The following is a 15,474-nucleotide window of genomic DNA, read 5'->3' as shown; positions in this document are numbered from 1 at the left end:
GAAAGTGGAGCAGAGGAAAAGGAGAACTTTGGTCATCTATGAAGTTAATGTGGGCAGCCATCTGTTCCACCCCATTTGGGGAGAGTAGACTAAGCCACTACTAAAGGCCTGTGGAGGTGGCTGATCTTCCGGAAGAGTAAAAAAAAATTGGGTGTTGAAATTCAACATGACTGATCCTTCTCTCCTGACAAAATTTGTCGAGGCAGAGCTAGGACCTTAGATGGTCTACAGATCCCTCCGAAATCAGAACATATTTTCTCCAGTGTGTATCGAGAACATAACAGTAGTTATTTTTACCACTATGGGGGTGAGAGGGACAGGGACATATGGAAAAGGGTTCATGACTCTAGCCCCTAAAAACACTTACTAAGACACCGCACAAAAAGTGACTGGCCAATATTTTTTGGAAAATAAGGTTTGATGCATGTATGGAACTTACGGTAGACCTTTCAGTGTTCAACTCTTTAGACCATTCTGCTCACAATGCTTATTGAGGAGCCATGTACCATATCGAGCAAAGAAAAAACAAAGCCTGGCCATTCAGTGGGTTGGCAGAGCATGACTTGTAATGACTCGGTTGCGGCTGGTGAGGCTTAGCAGAGACATTGTGAAGCAGACGGGAGAACAATCTGTTTTGAAAGGTGTTGAATTTAGGAAAAGCCTGGCAGGCAGACAGATTGTCTCAATAGCTTACGTTGGCTGAGCACATTGATCCCTCTTCCTGGACTCCTAATGTAATTGTGATTTAGGTAGGCTTGTTAGTCATCTCTTGGCAGACGGATTCTCAGCGCAAAGAGAGAAAGGAATCAAATTCTTTTGTCTTCTGCAATCTGCCATGGAAAGATAAAAAAGAAAGAAAGAAAAATCAAACCGCCTCTGTTATGTATGTTGCTCCTCGAAATGAAGGAACCATATCGGCTTTTGTTTTCTTGTCTTGTGGGTCACATTTCCCTGTGCACTTCGGTGGCACCAAAGTAGACGAGTTTCACCGGGGATGTGGTGATTTTTCACATTCTTCAGGAATTTGAAGAAAATGGTGAATCAGCTGGGACGCTGGGTACGGAAAGGTGCTGAGGTCATTTCAGGAGCTTCGTCATCTTGACAAGATGAGAGAGTAGGGTAACCCATAATTACTCACTTCCTTTCCCCATCTTGGAAGGACCCTAAAAATGTAGATTAAGAAAAATTCAGGTCGTGAACACTTTTGCAAGTGCATTCTCAATAATAATAATAATAAAAAAAAGACTTGGATAAAAATATATTTTTTTATAGTTTTTTTTTTTTAAAGGCTATAACCATGCAAACCCATTGATCTGCATGGGAGCTGGAAACACAATGATTGGTGATTCTTAATAATAAAAAAAAATCATTTTGTAAAATCACTTTTTACAATTTTAGATTCAAAGGAGCGCTATAAATAAATTGGTTTCAGAGTTTTCTTTCAACAGATGAGTGTGCTGTTTGCTTTGACATGATGGTGTTTTCACAATGAACGCTGCTGCTTGCACAGTTTCCATTGAGGCCATTGTATTTTCTTTCTATGTCACATTAACATTGCCTGGCTGAAGAGCACATGCCATGGTTGTGGGTGCTTATTTTGTCCATATGTTGCAAAAACAGTAAGATAAAACCCTTTGGTGTTTATCTCACATTTTAGTTTTTCATTCCTCCAGTTGTTTGTATTGTGTCAGGCAGTGTGCGAGCACAAAAACAACCCAGATAACAGACAAAAGGTATCGCCACATGTTCAGGTCTATGTTTCAGCCTTTAAGGGGCAGTATTATAGTAATTATATTCTTGTACATAGGGGCAGTATTATAGTAGTTATAATCTTGTACATAGGAGCAGTATTATAGTAGTTATATTCTTGTACATAGGAGCAGTATTATAGTAGTTATATTCTTGTACATAGGGGCAGTATTATAGTACTTATATTCTTGTACATAGGGGCAGTATTATAGTAGTTATATTATTGTACATAGGAGCAGTATTATAGTAGTTATATTCTTGTACATAGGGGCAGTATTATAGTAGTTATATTATTGTACATAGGAGCAGTATTATAGTACTTATATTCTTGTACATAGGGGCAGTATTATAGTAATATTATTGTACATAGGAGCAGTATTATAGTAGTTATATTCTTGTACATAGGGGCAGTATTATAGTAGTTATATTATTGTACATAGGAGCAGTATTATAGTACTTATATTCTTGTACATAGGAGCAGTATTATAGTAGTTATATTCTTGTACATAGGAGCAGTATTATAGTAGTTATATTCTTGTACATAGGGGTAGTATTATAGTAGTTATATTCTTGTACATAGAGGCAGTATTATAGTAGTTATATTCTTGTATATAGGAGCAGTATTATAGTAGTTATGTTCTTGTACATAGGAGCAGTATTATAGTAATTATATTCTTGTACATAGGGGCAGTATTATAGTAGTTATATTATTGTATATAGGGGCAGTATTATAGTAGTTATATTCTTGTACATAGGGGCAGTATTATAGTAGTTATATTCTTGTATATAGGGGCAGTATTATAGTAGTTATATTCTTGTATATAGGAGCAGTATTATAGTAGTTATATTCTTGTACATAGTGGGCAGTATTATAGTAGTTATATTCTTGTACATAGGGGCAGTATTATAGTAGTTATATTCTTGTACATAGGAGCAGTATTATAGTAGTTATATTCTTGTACATAGGGGCAGTATTATAGTAGTTATATTCTTGTACATAGGAGCAGTATTATAGTAGTTATATTCTTGTACATAGGGGCAGTATTATAGTAGTTATATTCTTGTACATAGGGGCAGTATTATAGTAGTTATATTCTTGTACATAGGAGCAGTATTATAGTAGTTATATTCTTGTACATAGGGGCAGTATTATAGTAGTTATATTCTTGTACATAGGGGCAGTATTATAGTAGTTATATTCTTGTACATAGGGGCAGTCATTTCCTTTTACCCCAATCCTCATTACAGCTCATAAAAAGTGCCCTTCTCCACAGGGGGCACCAATGAGCACAGAAAAAAATAATCTGTAAATAGAGTGTGAAACTCGACCTCTGTTCTTGGACATCCTGGGACGACAATCACAATATTTTTCATCCTTTTTTTCCCCCCCAAGTTTTATTCTGCACATATAATACTCCCACCCATGTCTGGGAAAAAAACATTGTGCAGGGAACGCCCAGAAGAACGGCTTGGAGTACATGTAATGTAATTGTGACAAGAGATTTCATGCTCTGTCTCCTGTAATACAATAAGAGGTGTTTTCTTGTCTGTTGTTTTGCTCCTTGTGTGGCATCTCCTTGTAATTAACCTGAGGAGTGATTTTGCTTTACTAATTTGTAGGAAGCAGTTTGTGACATCTGCTGGCGCCCCGGGGCCCTTCTCGATAAGGTTGTGTTCCAGTTTTCTTTCACTACTGAACAAATGTGAGCACTTTTTTTGTTATCGTAAATTCCTGTAAGACATTGTCAAATTTGTTTGGCAGCTCTTTCGGATACGTATTTGTAAATCTAAATGCACTTTAGGCCATTTTTACCCCAGAAAAGGATTTTGGCTCTATGTATGGGTTGGATCTCCTTTCATTATTGAAAAAGGTTGACTCGGAGTGTGATTGCATGATTAGATAGTTGGGTCATTCTCCACATGGATCTAACCTTGTTGTAAAAGCAAGAATCTATGTAATGTTCAATGTATAATTAAAGTGGAGTTGAATTTTTAAAAAATCCACTTTTGCCAACATGTGGATTTTTAGCAATTCGCTTCCGAATGTGGATTCGGCAAATGTGTCCATCGAAAGGTTAAAAATATGTAAAAAAAATCCTTAGATCCCTCCTCTCCTCAACTTCACTTGTAAGGTCCTCATCACATCTTCTGTTTCCTGTGGACCTTTTACTCTAAGCCAGGACTTTCTACTATAACGAGGCTCCGTCCTGTTCTGCGCATGCGCGCACAAGGTCGGGTCGCACATCGTGACGTTATGAGCTCTTATGCGCTCATGCACAACTCTCCCAAAGCCTCTTCAGCCCAAGTAGCCGAGATTAGAAGATGGAAAGAGGACTGGTTGGATTACGGGTGAGGAGTGGAAAGGCTGGAGAGTTGAGAAGATTTTTTTTCTTTAATCTTTTTATAAATTATATTTATTATGCCCTGGGGTTAGTTAATAAGGGACATTAAATTTGCAGAGAATATCTTCTCCGGGAATCAAATTTCCCGGGAAAAATTGGGCGAACTAGTCGAATTTGAAATTTTGCCTGATCAGCTAATCTCCAATAATGGAGTGTTTTTGTTAATGATTTTTTTTTAACAAAAAAAAAACCCCTCAGTTGAACTAAAAACAATAAATTGTCACCCTTAACCCCTTAAACATCTAGCTTTTTTCTCTGACAAATGGCTTCTGTAACCTATCTGCTCCCTAGAGGAGGCAGATGAGTCAGGGACACAGTTTGGATGACATAGGAAGAAAAATTCATTCTTCAGTGAGATGTGTTTTATATTGAACATTTTCACTGGTTTGGAAATAAAAAAAACAAACGATAAATGTCTGGAGCCTGGCCGCACCATATGGCATAACCGTGACCGGTTGTCATTGGCATTACGAAACACTAGTGTCATCTCTTCACTTTCCTGTGGCACCATTAGCAGCTTGTAAGTGGGTGAAGTAATGTGCTAGACGTGTGTTTTTCTTTTCAACACTTGCTTATGTATTGCCATCTTGTTATCCATGTTCGCATGAGACTTTACTGTTGGAGATTTGCTCAATTAACTTTTATTTTTCTATAAAAGGCTTGTGCTACAGAAGGTGACACTATTGTGAGGACAATGTTAATTCTCTACATTGTTTTATAATACTATTGTTTTTTGTGCTATGAATCGTCGTTTTTTAATCATGCTGGAACCTTTTGAAAAACTTACTCGGAATCTTCATTTTTTACTGCAAAAATGACGGAACACTTGCTGTTTCTGTCTCCTGGATCCCGTTAAGGAACCCCTGGGTATTACATAATATCTTGAGCCGTCTGAACAACCCATGTTTAATGTCACTAAAATGACTAATTTGCTGATGAGTCAACCAAAAAAGATCATCTGATCCTACCAAAACCCACCTACTGAGTAAATCCCTCTAGTTACATTAATTCTAGTTTCTCAAGGTTAAAGAGTATTCATGTTTATTCACTGATCTTGGGTGGAGAAAGATAGACACGTACTAATAACTAGTTAAAATTTATTGAGATTTTTGAGGCTTTTATCTTAGCAGCAGGTCAATGAAATAGTTTCAAGTCAAGGTTAAAGGCACTCAATGTATTTTAGACCAAAGTCGAAGATTTGAACCATAGCGAAAATACTTTTGTTTAAAGTTGGCCTTTGTCCCAATTTTCATCTGATAATCGAGGACCTTTTGTCCACCAATGATCTTTCTTTTTTTCAGGAAAATTGGTAATTCTTTGCCTGGTGTCATTGAACATGTATGACATAATGATTGTTCCTTCAGAGGTTCTCCAACCATCAACCAAGTCTTATCGTAATGGGTATGCCCTCCTAGAGTTTCACTTTGAGTTACTGAAGGTCTTCTAAAAACTGTACTGCAAAACTTTGAGCACTTAACCAAAATGTCAAATATTCATAGCTGGGATTGTAGTATGGAAGAATTTACACCATGTACACAAAATTCTGAGTTATAAATATATTCTTGAAGTATCACAATTTGTGAGGTCAAGGGGTCCTACAATGACTTTTGTAGTGGACTTAAGGGTTCCTACTGTAATTTCGGTGGTGGTCCTAATATATCTTCATCTGTCGTTGGGTGGGCAGTCGGTTAAAAAATGTAGAGACAATCTTGATCTGAAAGTTAAATTCCAAAATTCAACCAAACTGTAGTCTGACGGCCATCTAGCACCCTGATCGGAGGAAGCTAGCCTAGTCACATAATTGTTTACGACTTTGTATTAGTCATTTAACGCTTGTCTCAAAGTTGTATTTTTGGCAGTAACACCCCCCATATACACACATATCACTTGCTTGGCCAGAGTGCTGATGTTGGAGTGAAACTCTGTATTCCCTTCCATGAAAGGTCTAGATTTCACACTCCAGGTGTTCCCATGGCGGAAGGTCAAGTGTTGAAGACTAGAACAGAATCAGGAACCCTGGGGCCAAATACTAAAAATGCAACTGGTTGCCTGCAGTTGACCTGTGACAGCTCAGCCGGTTAAACGTGTGACCTGTTTAAGTACAGATATGTTGACTCGGGGTCGTTATTCTGTCACATCAGGCAATCTGTTGAGGTCTTCAGAATAGAATAGACAGCCAAGAATAGAGTCAGAATGTTTCTGTCTGCACTTCATTACATTTTTATTCTGGCAGGAACAAACACATTGACAAAATCCTATCTATGTTGATGTCACTGGCCTGGGAATGCTCTGCCGGCTGGTCCTCTGGCAGTTTCATTATTACATATCAGTACATCTGGACCCATCATCTGGTCCTTATCGATCTGTAATAGATAAATGACAAATATCCCTGCAAACAAAAACTAATTTAGACAGTCATGTATGCAGCTTTTTGGTTAAACTCTACTATTAATTAGACACAGAATCATTAAACCTTCCTTGTTCAACTTTGTTGAATTCCTATGAAATTCCAGAAATTACCCCACATGCAATGTGCAAATTGCCTCTTCAGAGAGGAAGAGGACTTGAACTTTATAGCGCCACATGTTGAAAGGCACAATCCTACAAGTCACTACTGACCCTTTAAGGAGTCTTGCAATATGACTTAGGATAAAAGCTAAATCAGAATCTCAATTTGCAGACACTGTTTTGGGCTATTGGCCTTCAGCAGTGCAAAGTATGAGAACTGATTAGGCAAGGTGCCAGAGCTTCTCACCTAGCCAAATCAGTTCTCATACTTTGCACTCCAGAGCCCCTCACCTAGCCAAATCAGTTCTCATACGTTCCACTCCTCCTTACCTTGGCATGCCAGAGCCGGTATGCCACTCTCCACAAGGAGAAACGTTACCCCTTAGACCTCAGCCAACATGCAATGGGAAGACAACGCTGCTCTTATAGTGTGCATTAACTTTATATACAGCAGGAAGAGTTGTTGCAAATCGATTCACAAGACATGGACTATCGGACATGTTTGTAACGTCTAAACTCTGAGAACTGCCTCCTCCCTGGTGGCATTCGCGGCTCCTCTTTTCATTAACCGGCACAATGACGTCACCCCAGGTCGGCTAATCAAAAGTAGAGCCTTGGATCTTAGTAGATGGTTCTCAGGGCTCCCGTCTGACGTCCAGAGATTACTGACGTGACTGATGGACCTGGTCCTACGAATTGTTGCACACCAGCAGCAGGTGGAGAATCTAATGTCCGCACCAATGAAGCCAAAGCCATTTTTTTGGGTTCTTTACCTTGAAAATACGTCTTGTAGTTTTTGTTCAATCATATCAAGGCATCTTGTTAGCTGCTGAGTATATTGGCTGCTTGCGTTCTCTTTGTCATGTTTGATTTACGAACCTAATTTGAAAAAAGTTTTTTTTAAATGACTTTCGAGAAGCATGTGGTTCTTATGAGCTATTAAAACTACGTTGGACAGAACAATCTTGCCAAGAAGCCGGGTCAATTCTTCTTGGAAAATAAAAAGGAAAGCAATCTTTATTTTAACAGTGTCTAAAGTTTCACTCTAGGTTCCATAAATATTTGTTGGTGTTCCTTCTTCTAAGACCCTCACGTGCCCCTTGGCAGTAGCGAGTGCTCTCTACTGAACAGTGAATGTAAATATATTCATTGGAGATAACCAGAAACTGAAGGGTGCCAAGGGACTGCCGCCAAGGAATCGGATCCCGGTTAAGATTTGAAGAATGTTCCTAATTTTTGTACAATGCGACCTGCCAAGCAGTAATAGTCCAGGAGGCCTCGGTGTAAGAGACACAATTTTCTACAATGTGTTATAGAAATACACTTTTTTTTTAAATATGGCTTTGCAGTGGGAAAATACAGTCTCCACCATGATGAAAATTAATTTTAAAAACAGACGTTCTTTAAGTGTCATTGTGGGAACGTGTACCTTTTACTCGTCTACTTGAATCCGTTGGATTTTTTGGGAGGCAGGCGGTTGTTTCCACAATGTAGACCAGTGCCTTAAATTTGGGTAAGCGGTGAAAAAGAAATAAAGTTATATTACTGAGGTGTTAAAAACGTTTTCTTGTTCATAGAAACAATCAGATTTTGTTTTTTTGTCATTTAGTTTATCAGCAAAACTATTGAGAGCTGTAATTCCATATTCGATACTATTTATTTATTTTGTGTGTATTTTTCTTTAATTTCTTACTACGGTACTTTTCCATTTTTTTTTATTTGGCCAAATACTCTTTTTTGACTTCCACATGACCAAAAACTATCAGTTAAGGGAACAGTAGTACATGGTGGATCCACTGGAGAAGTACCTGTCCTAACTCTATGTTCTCTCTTATTCACGCGTCTGTCTTTCACCCACATGGTCCATCTGTGTTTTCCATGGATAGAATATTTATTTTTTTATAGTCTTTGGGCATATTCACATCTTTTTATTTTGCTAATGCATGGATCCGAGAAGTTTAATTTTTTTTTTTTGCATATAAGAAAAATTTGTACCAACTGGATGGTTAAAAAAGAAAAACTGACTCAAAATGTATGAAATTTTAATTTTGGTACATTGATAAAAAAAAAATTTTGCAAGCAAAAAAAAAGCCGAAACTTAGTCTCAATGAGGCACATGGCCTCACAATGGGTCAGAGGAGCTCATCCCGGTACCTAATGGCAGTCAGGGTACCTCTGGCACATGGAGGGCTGTGCGGCCCTCCAAAAAAATGCTACCCCACACCATTAGGCTAGGGTCACATTGCGTTAGGGCATAGCGCTATGGACTGCGCTAACGCAATGTCCCAAATGGGATCGCGTTAGCCGATCCCGCTAGCGCAGATCCCCGATCTGCTCTAGCAAGGAACGGACCGCGAACGCTGCAAGCAGCGTTCGCGGGCCGTCACTCAAATGATGGCACATCGCTAGCGCACGCCCAATGTGGGCGTGCGCTAGGGATGCGTTCGCCATTACAGGCAATGGCGGCGTTAACGGACTACGTTACACCGCGTTATGCCGCGGTGTAACGTAGTCCGTTAAATGCGGTCACATAACGCAATGTGACTCTAGCCTTACTGACCCACTTCCAAACCGGTCATGCTGGAGGATGTTGCAGGCAGCAGATCACTCTCCACGGCGTCTCCAGACTCTGTCACTTGCTTAGTATGAACCTGCTCTCATCCGTGAAGAGCACAGGGCGCCAATATCGAATCTGCCAATCGCCCTGCATGGTGTTGGGTTGTAAGCACAACACCCACTTGTGAACATCGGGCCCTCATATTACCCTCATGGAGTCTGTTTCTCACAGTTTGAGGAGACACATGGATGTTACTGGCATGCTGGAGGTCATTTTGCAGGGCTTTGGCACTGCTCTTAATGTTCCCTCTTGCACAGAGAAGGAGGTAGCGGTCCTCCTGCTGGGTTGTTTCCCTGCTATGTCCCCCTCCATGTCTCCTGGTATTCTGGCTGTCTTCTGGTATCTGCTCTGTGCTCTGGACACAGCTACCCTTGTTGCCACAGCTCTTGCTGATGTGCCATCCTGGATGAGCTGCAGTATCTGACCAACTTCTGTGGGTTATAGACACCGCCTCTTGCTACTGGGCAGTACCTCTAGGGGTAAGAGCAATCACAAAATGTAAAAGTGACCAAAACAGCCAAAAAGGTAAGAACACAGAAATGATCTGTGGTCACCCCCTGCAGAACCATTCCTTTATAGGGGTTGTCTTGCTAATTGCCGATCATTTCTACCTGTTGGCTGTTCCATTTGCACAACAGCAGTAGAAATTGTTTCACAATCCGTGTTGCTTCATAACTGGATGGATTTATTTCACAGAAGTGTGACTGACTTGGAGTTACATTGTGTTTAAGTGTTCCTTTTACTTTTTTGAGCAGTTCGTGCATGTGTGGGAGTATCTATCTATCTGTCTATATACTGTATACTATATATAATGTGTATATATGTGTGCGTGTGTATATATATATATATACATATATATATATATATATATATTAGTGTGTATATGTGTATATATATATATATATATATATATATATACGTGTATATATATATATATATACAGTATGTGTGTGTGTATGTGTGTGTATATATATATATATATATATATATATATATATTTATTTTATAGCTGGGAATATCTTCTAAGTCCTCAGGATCATACTAATAGGGTTATTACATTAGTCCATTAATTTTTTTGCCACTTTATTAGGTTCTTAAAATTCTAAAAGCGCAAAATAATGTATTAAACATTTAATATAAAGTAAAGTAATATAAATTGCATTGCTGTTATTACTGTTAATAATAATAATAATAATAATAATATTATGTCATGCTTTTGATGGCCTTTTCCAAAATGTTGTAGACTTTTTTTTCATACCTTTGCCAGGGGATAAGAAAAAATGTAAATGCCGCACGAACCACGAAAATGCACACAAAGTGCTGACAAGTGGGCACTATTCACAACTCATGGATTTTACTTAATCAGCCTCGTGCGCCATGTTAAATGAGACCCGCTGCTTTGATGCTGGATGTCTTTCGACTGGCAGAAAGCCAGATTATCAAACTTACAATCTCGACACTGTTCTACGCGGGAGTCTTCTTTGACCTTGTTAGCAGGACCCCATAAATAGTTGCTCTAGATTCTGATTGGCTGCGGGGGGACTCCGTCCTCCTCTCTCAGCTGTTCTATAGCATTAGCCATGCAGACCGGCTTCATCATGGCAGACACCTGCCTAGCATGCGTAGACATCCAGTCTCTGGGCTTCTCTGGATGGCTTTCCACTTTGATGTACGGTGATGACATTGTTATGACCATTGTATATGTGCGCTGGCTCCCGCATACATCACAAATATAGAACACGGATGATCTGTAGATGTTCCCTGGAGGCGACGTGCGTCACCCCTGCTGAGCTGGAATGGGACATGAGCTTACATTAGGAAATCCTCACCACCGCCATTACTGATTGCGAAAAGGAAAAATTAGTATCCGTGCAGTTCCTAAATACGTTCTACATTGACATAAAGAATCTGGGGGCAAATATTTTATTCACCTCACTGAGCATTTTAGACCAGGATTCGAAACCCGTGACCATGTCTATCCATAAACATCGCCACCCCTCTTTACAGGTTGTGTCTTGTATTGTAGCTCTATTCAATCCACTTCTGTGGTGCGGATCTGCAATACCAGACCCATCCTATAGACAGGGGTGGCACTGTGCAACCCCCTTGAATTTATATATCCATCTAAATAGAGACGTCACTGGACCCAATGCAAAATATGTATTATGGCTCCACTGCAACCATATTATAGTGGTATTCTATGGGCGGAGGGGGTCTGTCTATCTATTATCTATCTATTAGCTATCTATTATCGATTATCTATCTTATATAGTGCCATTCATTTTCACGTGTGGATAGTGTTAAGCAGGCGTAAGGAGACTTAGAGGCCATATAATGCTCCTCTGGGATATTACATTTGCAAATAGCGTTTTCAGAGAGGAAGAGGACGTAAACTCTAACGCCACCTATTGGATTTAACAATCCTAAAAGTCAATATCGACCTTTTAATGAGCCTTCCCACAAGACTTAGGATAAGAAGGCAAACCAGACATGCCATGTGCAGACACGTGTTTTGGAGTGTTTGCCCCTCAGCAGTGCAGATTTGGCCGGGTGAGAGGCCACCTAGCCAACTCCAAAATTTGCCCAGAAACATGTGTCTGCAAATGAAGTGTCTGGTTGGTTTTACTTCTTATCCTAAGTCATGTGGCAAGGTTCATTAAAGGGTCGATATTGACTTTTGGGATTGCTACGTCCATTAGACGGCGCTAGAGTTTAAGTCCTCTAACTCTCTGAAGAGACTATTTGCATAATAAATTTCCAAAGCGCATTAAAGACATCATAACTGTCCCCATTGGGACTCACAATCTATATGTCTTTGGAGTGTTCGAAGAAACAGGAGGAAATCCACACAAACACGGGGAGATCATGCAAACTCCTTGCAGATGTTGTCGTTGGTGGGATTTGAACCTGGAATCCAACTACATAGATAATGAGATCGATAGATTGATCTAGCCATCTGTCTATCAATCTATTCATCTATTGATGGATTTATTAATCGATCGATCTATCCATCTGTCGATCGATCTATCCATCTGTCTGTCAATCGATCTGTCCATTTGTTGATTGTTCTATCTATCATCTGTCGATCGATCTGTCCATCTGTCGGTCGATCGATCTGTCCATCTGTCGGTCCATCGATCTGTCCATCTGTCGGTCGATCGATCGGTCCATGTGTCTGTCAATCGATCTGTCCATTTGTCAGTCGATCGATCGAGCGATCTATCGATCGATCTGTCGGTCCATCGATCGGTCCATCTGTCGGTCGATCGATCGGTCCATCTGTCTGTCCATCGATCTGTCCATCTGTCGATCGATCAATCTGTCCATCTGTTTATCGATCGATCTGTCGGTCTATCTGTCGGTCTATCGATCGGTCCATCTGTCGGTCGATCGATCGGTCCATCTGTCGGTCGATCGATCGGTCCATCTGTCGGTCGATCGATCGGTCCATCTGTCGGTCGATCGATCGGTCCATTTGTTTATTGAGCGATCTGTCCATCTGTTTATCGATCGATCTGTCGGTCTATCTGTCGGTCTATCGATCGGTCCATCTGTCGGTCTATCGATCGGTCCATCTGTCGGTCTATCGATCGGTCCATCTGTCGGTCTATCGATCGGTCCATCTGTCGGTCGATCGATCGGTCCATCTGTCGGTCGATCGATCGGTCCATCTGTCGGTCGATCGATCGGTCCATCTGTCGGTCGATCGATCGGTCCATCTGTCGGTCGATCGATCGGTCCATCTGTCGGTCGATCGATCGGTCCATCTGTCGGTCGATCGATCGGTCCATTTGTTTATTGAGCGATCTGTCCATCTGTTGATCGATCTGTCGGTCTATCTGTCGGTCTATCAATCGGTCCATCTGTTTATCGATTGATCTGTCTGTCGGTCTATCGATCGGTCCATCTGTCGGTCTATCGATCGGTCCATCTGTTTATCGATTGATCTGTCGGTCTATCGATCGGTCCATCTGTTTATCGATTGATCTGTCGGTCTATCGATCGGTCCATCTGTCGATCGATTGATCTGTCGGTCTATCAATCGGTCCATCTGTCGGTCGATCGATCGGTCCATCTGTCGGTCGATCGATGGATCGATCTCATTATCACAGCCTGTCCACTCATTTTTGGAATTTCCTCTTTACAATTATATGTAATGTTAATTACTAGTCTTTGAACTGTATTTCAGCAAATCGTCTCCAAGGAACATTTTCATGACAAGGATGGAGGCCATATGTGAATTTCTCCAGCTAAACTCTCCTTCAAGTGCAGGAATGATCTCAGGACACATACTCCCTCCCCAGGATACCATTAAAAGTGGTTCACAGAAAGTTAGGAATGTGGAGAGGGATTTTGTCAGTGCCTTGAGGTGCAAAACACTTCCCACAGTACACATGATGCTGCTGTTTATATGCATAAAATGCACACAGAGCCATGGCGCTAGCATCTGGTACCTAAGGTACTGGCAGCTGTGTGGAGTAAACAATGTGTATACACGGTAGTGTCACCCATGGCAACCAGTAGAATTCTAGAATAGAATGCTGTGTGTAACCGTCAGGTAATAGATACACAGCATCTGATTGGTTGCCGCTCGCACCAACCATTTCCAATCAGCAGAACCAACTCTTGTATTCTTATTATTCTAAAAGTATTTTATTACTGTAAAAAAAAATCTGTTTAGGTCCATCACTAAATTTATTTTTTTTTTACAAAAATTTATCATAAATGAAGCAAAAAAAAAAAAAACTTTCTGGGCTGGACTTTGTTATGGGGCCTTGAAAATTGATTTTTAAAAACCAGAAAAGCAATAATTTAGGTTTAGTCCACATCTGCATTGGAGGCTCCATCCATCACATCATATTTGGTGTGTGGGGGTGGGGTAATGTTTATGTTTTATTTTGAGGCCTGTGAGGCAGTGAGGGGAATTGTATATGAAGGTCGTAATTACAGCTACAGCTGCGGTTACAATGCAAAATAAGAGTAGATTTAGTCAAGCTATTTGACTAAGGCTTCTTTCACACTTCAGTTGTGTGGCGTCAGTTGGGTCCGACATCGTGGCGGATCGACGGATCCGTCAAATTTCATGCAAAAACGGTTCTAACGGATCCGTTTTTTTAACGGATCAGCTGCCCTAATCCGTTAAAAAAACGGATCCGTTAGAACCGTTGCGAACGTTTTTACATCCGTTGCAACCGTTTTTTGACGGATCCGTTTTTTAAAAGGGGAGGATTTCAATGTGATTGGCTACTGGAAACTTCTGGAAAACTATATATAGCGTGTATTTACACCACATCTTTGAAAGGTTGTAGAGAAAGTGGCAGAAATGGAAGGAGTCCTGGCGAACATTGCAAAGATCTATGCAGATTTTACTTTTGAGGCAAATCAGTTGGCAGTCAGCGTTCGAGAGAGGGAGGAACGAAGACTGCGAATCCTACGGCAGCGGCGTAAGAGAAGGCTGTGGATCCATCCCATCACAGCACAACGTATGACCCGTGGTGTTTATTCCACGCTTTACATGGAACTAAGGGAAAACCCTCAAAAGTTCTTCAATTATGTGAGGATGAGAGCTGAAAATTTTGCATTTTTATTGGGCTATGTGGAAGACTGTATACGGAGACGAGACACCCAGATGCGATTCTCAATATCACCAGCAGAGCGTCTCATGGTGACTATTCGGTAAGTCATTTTTTTATTAAATGATTCTCATTCATCAGACTTATAACTGTGTTGGTTTTTTTTGTATTTTTTTTATAAAGTATTGTCTTTTCTTTTTGTTAACAGATTCCTTGCAACTGGAGAGTCCTTCTCATCCCTCCATTTTCAATTTCGACTTGGGATATCCACCATCTCGGGGATCATCAGAGATACCTGCCGGGCATTGTGGGAGTGCCTACAAGTGGAATACATCCCAGAGCCATCACAGGAGAGGTGGCTGGAGATCGCCCAAATTTTTCATCAGATTTGCCAGTTTCCAAATTGTGTTGGAGCAGTTGATGGAAAGCACATAAGGATCGTCAAACCTTCAGGCTCTGGGTCACAGTTTTATAACTATAAGAAGTATTTCTCTATTGTGTTGATGGCCATAGCTGACGCACAATGCAAGTTCATCGCTGTGGATATAGGTGCGTATGGACGTGCAAATGATTCACAAATCTTTAAAAATTCACCAATGGGGCGCCGTTTATATGGAGAGACATT

General features: G+C 40.5%; 1 protein-coding gene across 1 annotated transcript in view; it reads left to right on the top strand.

Annotated features, from left to right (window-relative positions):
- FGFRL1 (fibroblast growth factor receptor like 1) overlaps nt 1–15,474 on the top strand; it is a 171,946-nt gene that overhangs the window by 78,418 nt on the left and 78,054 nt on the right. The gene's annotated exons all lie outside the window — the stretch shown is intronic.

This window comes from Ranitomeya variabilis, chromosome 1 (assembly GCF_051348905.1).
Source record: "Ranitomeya variabilis isolate aRanVar5 chromosome 1, aRanVar5.hap1, whole genome shotgun sequence".
NCBI classification, from domain to species: Eukaryota; Metazoa; Chordata; class Amphibia; order Anura; family Dendrobatidae; genus Ranitomeya; species Ranitomeya variabilis.
This window is presented reverse-complemented; position numbering and strand designations above follow the sequence as displayed.